At 38.9% G+C, this 14,875-nt stretch overlaps 1 protein-coding gene across 3 annotated transcripts in view; it reads right to left on the bottom strand.

The window, feature by feature from the left end:
* The window catches only part of PAM (peptidylglycine alpha-amidating monooxygenase), a 150,910-nt gene extending 136,586 nt beyond the window's left edge, over nt 1-14,324 (bottom strand). For all 3 annotated transcript variants that reach the window (XM_081944082.1, XM_081944083.1, XM_081944087.1), the window contains exon 1: nt 14,195-14,324. The gene's annotated coding sequence lies outside the window, so the exon portion shown is untranslated. The remainder of the gene's footprint in view (nt 1-14,194) is intronic.
* Nucleotides 14,325-14,875: the final 551 nt, after the last annotated feature.

Here is a 14,875-nt window from a genome sequence, read left to right as displayed (position 1 = left end):
AGTCAATTAGTGATAATGTGGCACTCCTTAATGAGAGATATAGGACAAGATTATGGAGTACCTTGTCTGTTAGCTTGCTTATATTAGAATAGCTAAGGGAATGTGGTAGATATGCTTGGAGGTGGCAGAGATTTTACATTTTGTACTTGCAAGTCAAAGAAAGGTTTTTAATTAGAAATGTATAACCAGGTGAAATCCCTAAGTGTGCAAGCTGTTTAATTCACAATTTGCCTTCCACAGCTATGGCACAGTCCCAAGAAAAGCTGGATTTGATTTAAGGAACTGCTGATTAGTTTAAGTGCTTGCAGGGAGGTGCTATGTTCATTTCTACCACCATCAACAACAACCTGCACAGTTCAATATGCACTGTATGTATATGTATATATTTTTGTAAAACCAAGTATTGAAGATGAATTTAGAAATAATATGATATGACATAACAAGTTGTATTATAATTTTAAAAACCTTCCCTTTTTTAAACCAAGTAATCTGGGGTAGAGCAACTGGTTAAAGCTGAGCCTTTACTGGCCAGATCCCCTTCCTGATGCCTATGCAGAGTTCGCAGATTTTTCTGTCTGTGCCCTGAGAAAGAAATATCTGCCGCTACCTAAAATTGAATTCCCAATCTTCTGAGTGGGAGTCAAACGTCTTCACTACTAGGTCATCAAACTGGTATATAAGGTATATTATAACTATATTAAGTTAAAAAATCATATTATTCTTCAATAATTGATTTTATAATGCAAACAAATAATAAAAGCTAAACTTTACTGAATAGAAAATGTAAAAGCATCAGATCCGCAAGCTCAATAAAAAAAAAGATAGTGACAAGAAAAAAGAGAAGTGTCACTTTTTCCCTTCCAATTAAATGGTGAACATATTTATCACATCTTTATTCAAACATATAAGGGTTATCAGTTAAGAGTGGTTACTGTGAAGAAGTATTTATCAAAAATTGAACCTAGTATGTTATGGAAAGCAATGATATATTCCTTAATTGAACCTAGTATGTTATGGAAAGCAATGATATATTCCTTGTAATATGTCAAGAGTCAAACTGCACTTAATAAACAAAGTCACCTTTTGTGCTATTGTGGAGAGCCACATTTATTACCTTCTTATAGCTGAATAACACATGATGTCAAAAGTGCAGCTTTCTTCTGTGCAGCAATAAGTATGTGCTAAAACATGGCAAACCCCGACTCTTACACAAGCTTATTAAAAAGACCAAAAAAAATGTGAGTATTATTGCACAAATCATAGAAAGTCAGCAGTGGACTAGAAGGCCAATCACAACATTACTGAGCAGACATCAGAGAATAAAGCTCTTTTTGGAGTTAGCTTTTGGAGTAGTAGCACCCTCAAATACTTCATTATTTTATTTATATGGATAGTCTGAGCAGCCACCACCATTTGAACTTATTAACAATATGGAAAGTCAATGATGATGCCAGCAATTAAGATTTGGTAGTGCATGGGAGCAACTGGTGGCCACAAAGACGAACAGAAAACAGTAATCTTAATAGTGACTAGATGCATACAATACATTAGTGCATGAAAAAAGTTTTAAAACTACAATGTAGACCACCCTAAAGCCACCCTCTGCCCCCATTAATTGAATGCAAGATTTTATTTCAGATGGGGCCTACTGAAGGACATTCGTAGTTGAAGTAATTTGTAACAGATCTGAAAAAGTAAGGTTTTTGACTTTAGTAATAAGTGAATGTCTAAGCAAAGATACATTTTTAACCGTAAGAAAAAATAGTGGGAACAATGCTTCCAAAGGAAAAGAAAACTGATCTTAGGAAGAATGGTATACTTATTTCTCTGACATGGACAGGTGAGACATCAGAATGAAGACTGGATGAAAGAATGCTTATTGTTTATCATAATAATGCTGATGTGCACACTATTCTAATAGTTGAAAGCGGTTACAACAAATTGAAATCTAAACCAGACCCATACCTTTTAACCATGTATCAAAAATCATCCAGTCACGCTGGGTGATTGTGAACTCACTACAAATGGGAAGGCACTCTATATATTATAAAAACAGCAGTAGTACCAAATCCCTGAAGAACCATCCTGAACCTAGAAACATCTGAACTGTTACAACCAGTATATCATATTGACACTGCACTTAATAAAAATGTATGGCCAGTAGCACGTACTACAAGATATCTACCAGCAACATTGAGAATAAACTGAAAGCAGACCTTGGTTGATTAGGAAAAGAAATCAATTATCTGTTGTACTAAAGATCAAACTACATGAGTTCATTGCATGGTTATAGTTCACAAGAGACATGAATGTCTAAGTATTTGCTTCCCACTCAGCTGCAAAATTAAATAAGTGTATTCACGGAGATGATTATGATATCCCAACATGAACGGGGCTCTACAGAAATGGAAGGCAAGTTTGGGCCCATATCACTGAATTAAGAAAGCAACTTTTATGTATATTTAATATGCCATATAATCAATGTCAGTTTGGTGCAGATAGTAAAGCAGTAGGCTACAAACTAGTAGTCCAGCCTTAGGTACAAAGCCTATTGGGTGACCTTGGACCAATTACTATATCAACCTTAGGAAGTAAGCAATGACAAGCCACTTGTGAAATAGCCTTCCAAGAAAACTTGTGCAGACAGAAGTAAAAAAAAAAAAAACTGATTCAAAGGCACACATACATGGTCAATGCAATTTTAAACACATGCCCTTTGGGTTATGTTCTGCATCTGAAGCATGTCATCCAACCATGCACCAACCAATGAAATGTATATGAGGAGCCAAGTTATATAATATATGGATGGCATACTTGAAATGGACACCATGAAAGAGAAAACATGACAATTAAAACTGGAAACAGAAAAAGGCAAGTCTTCAAACATTAAATTGGCATGTGGTGAAGAGAAACACCATCTCCTTGGGAGCACACCTCATCATTAGATAGTGAGGATTTTCAGACTCTTTCAGTGCTAAGAAAAGAAAGCTTGCCTTTCAGGGAGGAAAAGGAAGGATGAGGGAGACCCTGAAGTCAAGGCGACAGCTGAGAAAAAGCAAAAGAAACTGCTGCTGGACTTCTATATTCCCTCAATACTTCAGAGACCTGGCCTTTAAATAGTTCACATCCTTGGTGGAAAATGGAGCTGTTCACTCACATTTAAAAAAAAAACCAGGTGGGAAGTAAATGAGCGGTTATTATATAAATATAATAGAAAAGGAATGCCTAAAGTCATCAGCTGGGGCTGCCATTCAAGAATTGCCTGTAGGAGAAGGAATGAGCAAAATGGTATAAACTTCTATTGTCAAGACAGCTTCTAGCTGGATAATTTGATTTAATAATTAGATAGACTGAAGTTTCAGAGAGGACTGCATTTGTTTTAAATCTGTGTCTCTTAAAAAGCTGAACAGTTTAACTGAAGAGGGTTTATTTGTTCAACAAATGGTTGCCCAACTCACACCCTGGGTAGGTTTCAAAATTAAAATTTCACCATGTAAGAACCCATATCTCTCTCATGGCAGCAACCACACAATCACCCCAGCACTTGGTTGGCTCTGTATCACCGTAGGGTCCCCAGACCTGCTGATAGAAAAATATCAAGATAGTGTTGTGTGAAGAAGCTATTTTGTTTTGAAAGAAACAATGAAAGAAAGGGATGTAAAGAAGTTGAACCTTGCCCATATTAAGGCAAGTAATGGAATGTTCCCTGCAATCTGTTAAGTTCCTTCCTTTTCCAAGTCAGAATGGAGTCCAAGCTGATCTTAATAAATACAATCAGTTCACCACTTGTTACATTAAGTCCTCATAAATGAAGAACACAGATATGCTTTGCTTTATTTCTCTAAGCTGCAGATGGAGAAATTGGGATCCTTTACATGCTGACTCAACTGTAAGCAGCCCAAGCAACCATGAATAATAAGAATGGAATAGACAAATGGATAAAATGGGTTCACAGACAGGAAAACCCCAAATTAACCTCAAAACAAATTTTATGGGTATAGTGCTTAAATGACATGGTTTCCAATTATTTTTTTTCTTCTTCAAATGGCCTTTACCAGGGAAAACTAATTATTCCACCAGATACACTTTAAAATGTTATTCTCCCTAGGTTTAATAGAACTAAAAACAATATTAAATGATCTTTGGTTTTACTATTTCTCAGAAGATCTGGTTCATAACTGAAGTGTGATGTGATTAAGCAACCAGCTCAAACAATTCCATCACTTCCCTCTGCTCCCATCCCATGTGCAAAAGGCAGTCCTTATTTAGTTGCCACAATTGGGACTGGCAACTTAGTTGCTAAGTGAAATGGTTGTCAAGTGGAGCTGTGACTGTGCTTAGGATCTTACTTCAGCTATCCTTTGTTTTGCAGGCTCTTAAACGATTGCTTGTAATGTTGCTTTCATTATATTTGTAACTGCAAATGGTAACTAAATGAGGACTATCTGTATAAGATATCTGGATTGACAGAATGCATTCTCACACTGAGCTCTTATTCAGCCACAATAAGGTTGCACAGCCACAATAATGTTGCACAGCAATGATGAATGCTGTGAATATGGAAAAGAAGCAAGGATATCAGTCTGGCAATTAAATGTAAGTTAGCCTGCTCTATTTTGTTCCCCACAGTTGTGAAAGTTTGACCTTAAAAAAGCAAGACAGGAAGAAAAATCAACTTGTTTGAACTGTGGTGCTAGAGAAGGCTCCTGCATATTCCTTGAACAGCATGACCAAAACATGTCACTAGAAAGGGGGGGGGAGGGATCACAAAACTGTGCCTCACTTATTTTGGCCATGTCATGTGGGGGAATTCAGTTGAGAAAGCAATTACGTTTGGAAGACTGAGCAGTAAAAGGAAACCAGGCCATCAAACAACGCTGTGGCTGGACACCATAAAAGCTGACACCAGAGCATAGAAAAACTCAAAGAAGTAGTGAAAGATCAAGAGATGTGGAAAAACCTGGCCCGTATAACCACCATGAGTCAGATACAATTAAATGGATATCATCATCATCTCCACCACCTCCATCAGGAAGCATTACAGAAACATTGATCTTATAATGCAAACACTCAGCAAAAGAGAAATAATGCTCAAAAGAAATACTACAGTTTACAGTAAAATTCTGTACCCACTGAGTCATCATTGTAGAAACCCCTTTTTGGGAGAGGGGGCGGTTTAAAAATCTAAGAAATAAATAAATAAAAATTTCCTTACTTAAATAGAGAAACAAAATGACCATGGATGGGCAAAAATCCATGGGAATATTTTATAATTTCCTGTCCGTTTCCTTATATTTTCTTATGGGAAGTTGGTGGTGAGTGTCAGAAATTTCCTTCCTTCCTCCTTTTTACATTTGTTCCTCCCTCCCTTGCTTCATTTCTGTCTTCCTCCTTCCCTTTCTTTGTTCCTGCCTGCTCCTTTCAGCCTTCCTCCCCTCTCTACTGCTTTGTCATTTTTCCTTCCTTTTCCCCTCCTTTCCTCCCTCGCCTTGCCAGTAACAGATATGTAACTTGCTTCCTCCTTTTTTCTCATCCCTCCCTCCCCTTCCCAGTAGGCAGATAAGTGGTTGTTGATGGGTGGGAGAGGAACTGGGGGAGAACACAAGTGGCTGACAAGCAAACACAGGGATTGGACCATTTTTGCACTGATTTTTTCCCTGCAAGCTTTCTATGAGCAAAACTTTGTTGTTGGGAATATGGCAAGGAGTGTAGGAGCATCGGAAATCATATTGGCTCCTTCTGGGTTCCCCATCAATTTGTGCAAAAGTGTCATGGAATCTGAAAGTGGGAATAACGTGACTGCAGTAGCACTAAGGCAGCAAAAACTTTTTTTCCAACATTTAATTTCCTTGGGAGTAATAGGACTGAACATTAGCCCCCTGGAGGTATCTCTGTTGAAAAACTTTTTGCAGCATTTCACTCAATTGAAGGTTACAAAGTATCAGAGAAGAAAACTTCAGTAGTATATAGCTAAATATTGATCTTAGACTACATAAGATTTTTTTGGTCAAGAACCATCAGCTTACTTTTATTACACCTGACTAGAAAAAAAAATAGTACCAGGATAAACAAAGGATACCTGCTTAACTTTAGCAAAATTAGATGTAACAAAAGACAATTCACATTTCCTAATCATAAAGAAATAAAAGGCTACCACTGAATGGCTCTGATAATTATCCATACAACTATTCATTCAGGAGTAACAGAAGTATGAATTCATCCCAGTCCCTTAATAGTTCATTTAACAGACTATCACAAAGTATTATGTTGGTATTATTGCAGAGAAATAGCTCAAATTACAGATCTATACTGTTCAAATTTGCCATACATCTAAGATATATGCTGGCTGGGGAATTCTGGGAGTTGAAATCTACACATCTTAAAGTTGTCAAGGTTGAGAAACACTGTTCGGAGAGCTCAGCATAGGGGAAAAGCAGATATTCTTTTTTAAACTACCTAAAACAAAACAAAGAGAATGTAAACAACTGTTGCACTGAAATGTTCAGTAAAGCAATGTTAGAAACATGAGCATTCCCACCAACAGGGGATTTTGTTAAGAGAAAATGTGTTATCATAGCAACATAACACAAGATCTGCTCTTTACTTATTACATGTAACATTACAATATAAAAAGAGGGCCATCTGTCCATGCATGTTTTGTCACTTTCATATTCTTCTGTGGACCCACATAGTTAGAAACTAAACATTTTTCAAAAGCAAGTACAGATAGGCATGCATGTATTTGTGAATCAGGTAAAAAACCTTAAATGGGGAGCACACTGAAAAAAGAAGGTATTATGGAACACTGGCCTACTCTTATGTGGCCAAGATTGTTACATTCTCATGCATTACCACATCCCACAATATGCTACACTATACGTTATGTCTGAGAAACTAAATGGCCAGATTTGCACAATATAGTAAGCCAAAATTTGACATTGGGTTAGAATGTTGAATGGCCCATGTCTAGGAGACATCGTAAATCGTTTTAACAACCTTGGTTGTCCATTTGTTTTGAATTTATGCTTGTTTTTAATTTGTGTGCCATCCATTGTTGCTATAAACTAATCATTCATACAAGTCAAAGAAATATATTTTCTAAAATGTAAGAAAGCATCACAGTTTAGGATGTTACATGGAATCAAATCATTCTCTCTCAGCCAATCCAAGCTCACTGAGCTATTGTTGTAGAGGTCACATAACATCAAAAGTTTATTATGACTGTTAGGCTACGAATCAAGATAAAAGGATGAGAGAAAAGTCTAAGGCTAAAAAATAAAAATTAATACTAATTTTCAGACCTAAAGAGAAGAGAAAAAACTGATGACCTCCATATATAGTATCTCTATGCATAAATGTACAAGCAACTAAATAAAGTAATATGTAACTTCAAAGACTTCATATTTGCAATATACTAAACTTTATTTTAATGCCTCAATAATCTAAGGTGACCAAAACTAATTCTTTATGCAGTGTATTTATCAGCTTGTTGTTCTTAAAACAATTCTCACTACTTAATTCTACCCTGTTACGGAGATTATTAGAGGTAGGCACTAATAAACATAGCAAGGTTGGAAAAGACCATTTTAATTAATTAAACCATGTGAGATACAGGATAATTTCTTTGTTATATAAGCCAACATCACGTTGCACATACTACCCCATGCATATTTTAAGGCACTGGTTCCATTATGTGAAACTCTCTTAGCCATACAAAATGAAACTTGACAAGAGCTTCAGGGTTTAGAAGATAACTGCCTTTTCACCTGTCTGGAGCATGTAATATTTAAGTCACAGCATTTCTTCTTGTAAGTACTTTCCCGGGCCTAAAACTGACATCAGATTGACAGAACTAATCAGAAGCTGCAAGGTTGACAGCTCACTGAAGTAGTACATTCTTACACATCAGAAGCAAGAATGCTATCCTAGGGCAAGGGAAGATAGTAACGATGTGAGGTCAAAAGCCTACATACGCAGCTGGCTATAAATCCATCCCGCAATCACCAGTTTGCTATTATATTTTAAAATAAAAAAGATGAGAAATTAACAATTCTTTAAAAAAATTACAGTGTTGCCAACACTACAAATGTAGAAGCTGCATTTTATGTGCATGAAGGTATAAAATGTGAATCTAAATCTTGATCAGGTCTATATATCTGGCAATCAGCAATTAGATTAAAACTAGATCTTGGATGTTTGCACTGAGAAGAGGGTATAGAGAAAAGACAACATATTAGAATAGAGTCTGCTGATAGGCATTATATGCAGCTATTCTCTCCAGAAAGTATCCTTCAAGTAAAACAAACCCATGACTATTTTATTTTTTGTGAAATGCCCTAAACGTTCAGATAAATAAAACTGCCTATATGCTGGGTGATTGAATTTGTAAGTCTTAACAATAGAATCAAACAGATTTAAGTAGGAGTTTCATACTACAGTGATTTGATTATAGGTGATAAATATAAGGAATACAGTGGGACCTCGGTTTCTGACCACGTCCAAATTGGGTGTCAACTGAAGTCCTGGAATGGATTACAGTCGTGACCTGAGATCCTACTGTCGTGACCTGAGATCCTACTGTATCCCAGGCCAGTATTTTTCAAATTTGGCAACTTTTAAGATGTGTGGGTTTCAATTCTCAGAATTCATGGTAGCTAGGGAATTCTGGGAGTTGAGGTCCACACATCTTAAAAGTGGCCAAGTTTGAAAAACACTGCACAAGACTGTTCTCGATCACTCTTGTATTGACCATGGAATAATATTTTGTCAACTTGTTAAACCTTCCCTCTTTTCTCCCAAGGTAAGATTGGGGAAGAAATGGGAGGGGGAGGGAGGAAAGATAGCAGACAGACAACTGCAACCAAAGGCTTAGAGTAGTCAACAGACAATTATATGACTGCAAATGATTCAGAAGATTGTTTAACCCACAATTATCACTTGTGAAAAAATATACCATTTCCTTTGTTCTATTTTCTTTCCCTGTATTTTCTGGCATAATACATAGGATGGTTTTCAGGTAAGGGAAGGATTCCCTTTTCACTATCCATTTACCTCCCTCTCTGCAACATCAAAGACCCACAGAAATACCCCAAGATATGCAAAGATTACTCAATACTTTATAGATGTTTGAAAGACATATTCATAGAAATGGACTAGTGAACTAAGCTAAGTAAAAATTGAATTATCCAAAGAATAAATCAGCTGACAAATTAACATGACTGCACACAAATTTTCTTATTTAAATTTAATTATTAAAAAATTGGGTCTTTACCCCTTTTCAGTTTTTTTGCTAGGTCAGAACCAACTTACAAAGAAAGCATCACATTTAAGGATTATTTACTTCACCATTGTCCAGGTATCAACCAGGTGAAGGACATGAGGTTAACAATGCTTTCTTACCAGTGCTTTCCAGCAAGCAGAACTGGAAAGCATCCTGCCTATGATTGGTGTTTTGTAGACTTAGCAACTTTAAGATACATGGACTTTAACTCCCTAGCCAGCAAGCTTCTAGGACATCCACACATCTTAACATTGTCAAATTTGAAAAACATTTCTATGGTTAGTGATCATCAGTCAATAATAATAATTTTTCATGAATTTGTCTAATTTCAATTTCAGTTGTAACACATTGGTGCTCATAATTATATCTGAAGGTATCAAATTCCCATTGTTCAACCATGTGTCATGTGAAATAGTAATTCTTTTTAATTCCTGGAAGCTCCCAGCATACACTTCAGGGGTGGGATTCAATTTTTTTTACTACCGGTTCTGTGGGTATGGCTTGGTGGGCGTGGCATGGCTTGGGGGCGGGGCATGGCTTGGTGGGTGTGACTTGGTGGGCGTGGCAGGGGAAGAATACCGTAAAATTTCCATTCCCTCCCTTCTTCAGGGGAAGGTTACTGCAAAATCCCCATTTCTTCCTGATCAGCTGGAATTCGAGAGGCAGAGAATAGATGGGGATGGGTCCAGTCAGAGGTGGTATTTACCAGTTCTCTGAATTACTCAAAATTTCCAATACCGGTTCTCCAGAACTGGTCAGAACCTGCTGAATACCACCTTTGATACACTTGAAGTTTTTCAAGTGTAGCAGAGTATGTAGTATTATGGGATTGGCAGAAAGTGAAGGAGAAGACCCTCTTCACCATTTCCATTTTATACAGTTCTATCATGCCCTCATTTATCATTTTTCTATGCTATAAAGATTTAAATATTTTCTTCAAGGAATTGATCCAGATATTTGATCCTTTTGATTGCCCTTTTCTATACATCTTATAAATATAGAAAATCCACTTTGGGAAAAGGTAATTGTTAAAACGTCTTTAATTTAAATTCTTTAACATGAGCAACTTTAAAATGTGCATTACAGAATATAGAATTCATAACTTTGTGGCATTCAACACTAGAATTATACTGCTAAGTGTGCCTTACAGACCTATTAATACATAACATGGGCCTACTTACAAAATTACCCATACAACGAAAGAATATCTGCTTATATGCAAGGTGGCTTAGTTAGTCAGAAGGTTAAATTCATCTTGATATGATTAGGAAAAATGCTAATAAAGTTGGTCAATGTCAATGAAAGATGTATAGAAGTCAGATAACATGTTCTATAATAAAGTACCCAGAAAGAAGCCCTTGATCATAAAATAGGTTTGACTTTGTAAGCAAAATTCTATTTGACACAGGCAACAACTTGAAGAAAAGAGGCATGAATAAATAATAATAAACAACGTTGTATTTTTTTTTTAAGTTGCAAAATTAACAAGAGTTGATTGCATGGCTAGGAAGCTAAATTTTATACCAGTGTGTTCATCATGGAGTACAAGCAAGCAATGAATCACTTTTCTTATTTCAGGAAAAGAAAATGTTCAGCAATATTTATTTTGTGCCTTTCAGTCACTGCCCTTATTCCCTCCCTTTTCTTGGCAAAATTTTCAGAAGTGGTTCACTATTGCCTTCTTCCTAGGGCTGGGAAAAAGTGAATGGTCTAAAGACATCATGATATTATGCATAGGACTAGAAGTCATAGTCTCCTGGTTTCTAACATGGCATCTTAGCAACTACGTCAAAGTGGCTTTCTTCAAAGCCCTAACATAAAGCAAAACAAGCAAACAAAACACAGAGACGTGCTGCATATGCATTGATCATGAAACAATATACTTCCTTCTAAATATCCAACTGACCCCAACAAGAGCTAATAACCTCTAGAGTTAAAACTCCTACGGTAATAGGTTAGTAATAACTGGTTCATACAACCTCTGAAACAGTATCAGCTATCCTGTTGCTTTTCTTCTTCTCCCTTTAACTAATCCTTTAAAATTAGCTGGCACCTTAAACGAATGGTGACAAACTATTCCGACAGTAGCTGCATAGTTGCATTAATATGCCATACCATCTACTTCCTGGAAGCTAACTATGATTAAACTAAGAAAACTATTTGGAGATCTGCTTTATACAAGTTTGCCCAATGTAGAACAGCACCCATATTTGGGTTTTCTAAGCTACTCCAATTCTGTAAGAGAATCACTGGCATCACTACTTCTAAAATGTTATCTGTATGTTCATTGTATAATAATGTGAAAATGTTTATAAGATAAACAGAATAGTATATGCATATGTCAGCACCATTGATCCTACAGCATTTTTTGAATTGAATGTCTAGCTTCACTTTACAGAGGCTTTTAAAGTGTGATTTTGATTCAAAGAGATTCAATGAATGGATGAATAAATAAAAATGGATCATGTAAGACCACCTTTTATGAGCAAATTACATAAAATCATTACGTGCTCCAAAAGGTCAAGTTGAATACTAAATACATAGTTCAATATTTATGAGTAGTACTTATCTGGAAATCAAATAGCAACCACAAATTCAATGTTCTTGAAACCATTACTTCTACTGAGAAGTTATAGTCTCAACAGTGCAATGAAGTTTATGAAGCAACGTCTGTATCCCATATTTATTTATTTATCAAATTCGTACAGCCATGACTCACCCAAAACTGACATATAACCAACAACAATGCTCTGTCTTAAGTAAATTATGCTAACCCTGTGCTCATGTTCACTGTTTCATTACCTGTTAAAATATTGTAAAAAGCAAAACTTATACAGAAAGCAGCCATACATTTTGAGCATTATAACATTTTAGCTCCCCTTATCCCATTCAAAGACATTATGAAAATCAATTATTCTAGAAGTCAGTAATACTTATAATGCAGAATTCCTGAAAAGCTAATCAGGTTTGCCTTGTAATCTAAAAATGTAATTCAAAGTATTATATTTCTAGAATTTTAGGGAACCTTCTCATATTTGCAATTTTTTTTCATTACATGGTTCTTGATACAGTATGTAAAAAACCAGCACATCCAATCTCTAATTATGTGTAAAAATTCTGTAAATACTTAAAAGAGATGATGTACGTTCACCTTGAAGTCAAGCACTGCAACAATAAAAGTATTATTCTAATAATGCCATGCCTGCCAAAGTCTCAGAAAGCACTACTATGATAGTGTACTTCCCTCCATAGTCTGAAACCAAACACAACATAAGACACAGAAAGTGAGATGTTTAAAGATATATTATCCTAAAGTTAGAAAGCAAGCCATATCCCTAATAAACATAGCTCAGCGTTGCTATTGGCTCACCTGTGCTTGGCACAAAATAGAATTTTAAAAGTGAGAGACAGAAACGAAGTGAGCAAGCAGTTGGGAGAGTAAGTGCATCACAGACAACAGACAACAGAAATCATGAACTTTCCCCCCATTTTCAAAGTTCTATTTTCTGCATTCCTTCTGATCTTTCTTCTATGTTGTTGTTTTTCTTTCAGGAAAAAAAAACAACTTTCAGACAAGCTCACTCCATGTCCAGAGTTGGGTCTTTTGGCACTCTGCGACCCTCTCTTACCCTTATTGTTACTACAAGAACCGTTAATAACGTCAGAACAACGCACACGTTACTTAAAAGCCACAAGCATCGCTTTCCCCTAATCAGACAATGATTGTTAACAGAAGCTCTTTACATCAGAGGTCCTCTTGAATCCCAGTCTCATTTACAGGCGCCTTCGCAAAGCCCAGCAAGTACACAACATCGAATGACGTGCACTCCAAAAGCGCCAAGGAGCGTTTCAGCACAACCCCAGCGTCAATTAAGAGAAGACGGGATAGGAAACTTGAAGAAGAAAAACACAAGTCGCCACTCCGGGCTTGCTCACTAAATCTAAGGGGGAGGGAAACGGGGACAGGGGGGGATGCTGTGACAAAAACCCGCTGACTTTCCATCCTTAGGCGAATCGCAAATAGAAAGAGGCCAAAGAAAAGCAGAAAGGGAAAGTCGGCAAGGGATAAATCCCTCTCAAAAGCGAGATTATCTACTGGAAGAATCTTTCACTCACTCAGTAGCCGCAGCCCCCAAGGCCCATCGCGGTCGCCGATCTCCGCCTCGTCCAGGCTATCTGGAAACAAGCAACTTCTAAAAGCCCCCTAATCGCCGGCTTAAAAGACGGGGGGAATGGGACGGGGGGGGGGCAGCCAAATTAATTCAGCCGCTTCCAGCCCGGGGATGCCGCGCTAAGAGGACCGTTTCTCGTACCCGTCGCCCCAAAGAGGGCAGTCCCCAAGTTTATGCTTTTGCTCTTGCAATCCAGCTCCGGCCGGGCACCGTCCAAAGATGCAAAGGGGAGGGGGGAAAAGTTGTTCAACAGCAAAAACCCGAAAAGCTGCAGCGCCGGAACCTCTCTCGGCCGGGGAGGGAGCCGACGAGAAAAGACGCACGTTCCCAAGAAGACAAAGCGGGGGAGGCAAGAAGAGGCAGGTGCCCGGCGGGAAGCCCAGACGCGGCGCGGTCCACAGAAAAAAGAAAGAAAGAAAGAAAGAAAGAAAGAAAAGGCACCGGGAGGGAACAGGAAAGGAAAGGAAAGGAAAGACCAGCAAGAAGCTGCCCTGAGGGCTGGATCGAGCGAGGAGAGGGGGGGGGGAGTAGAGAACAACCAAGCCCCACTATCAGGACAAGGGCGAAAAACACGGGAATCGATCAGGAGTCCGGAAAGGAGCGGCGAGATGGCCCGCGGAGCAAAGGGGAAGAGGCGCCGCCGCCTGCCTGGCCCCGGCGAGGAACCGGAGCCCTGGGCGCAACTTGTCCTCCGCTGAGCTCGCGGGGTGACGCTCTTCTGCCGCCCTCTCCAGCTACTCACCGCCCGACCCGCTGCTGCCTCTTCGCCGTCTTCTCCAACTGTTCGACGACCACCTCCGGGGCTTTCCCCTTCCCGGATTGGAGTAGACGGCCGCGATTGCTGCCTTTCTGACGACGAGCCAAAAGCCAGGGCCCACCCCCAGCTGCCGAGGCCCGCCCCGATCCCTCCCCCTGCCAGCTCGCCGCTCCGCCTCTCCCAAACCCAAATATGTACACCGGCGCCGGCCCTGCTTTCCCTGCCTATTGGGAGGGGGATGTTTGTTTTTGCTCAGCCTCCGCCGCCTTTGCGAAGAGGCTTCGAGTGCCATTGGGAGGCCAAGGCGAGGTCTGAGAGACCGGCCGCTGCGTCGGCGGCGAAGGGGAATCTCCCCGCCTTACGGGGCAAAGGAAGCGATCCCCCCCCCCCCGCAGTTCTCGACGAGAGCGGGAGGAAGGGAACGAAACGGGGACCTCCAAAGAGCTTTTCTGAAGCGAGTAGTTGACAGATGTGCACGGCCGGACGGGATGAGCGGGTAGCATGTCAGGGGTAGCAAGAGAGACTTTTGCAAGACCTCCTCTGAAACTACACTTGATTGTAGCTTCGTGTAGACACGCACGTAGCTGCTACTGGCTCCTTAGAGCGATTGCTGTATGTGTGAGTCGATGTTTCTGTATGAGTCAACGTGGCCAGGTGGCAGTAGCT

This window comes from Natrix helvetica (assembly GCF_964273705.1).
Source record: "Natrix helvetica genome assembly, chromosome: 2".
NCBI classification, from domain to species: domain Eukaryota; kingdom Metazoa; phylum Chordata; class Lepidosauria; order Squamata; family Natricidae; genus Natrix; species Natrix helvetica.
This window is presented reverse-complemented; position numbering and strand designations above follow the sequence as displayed.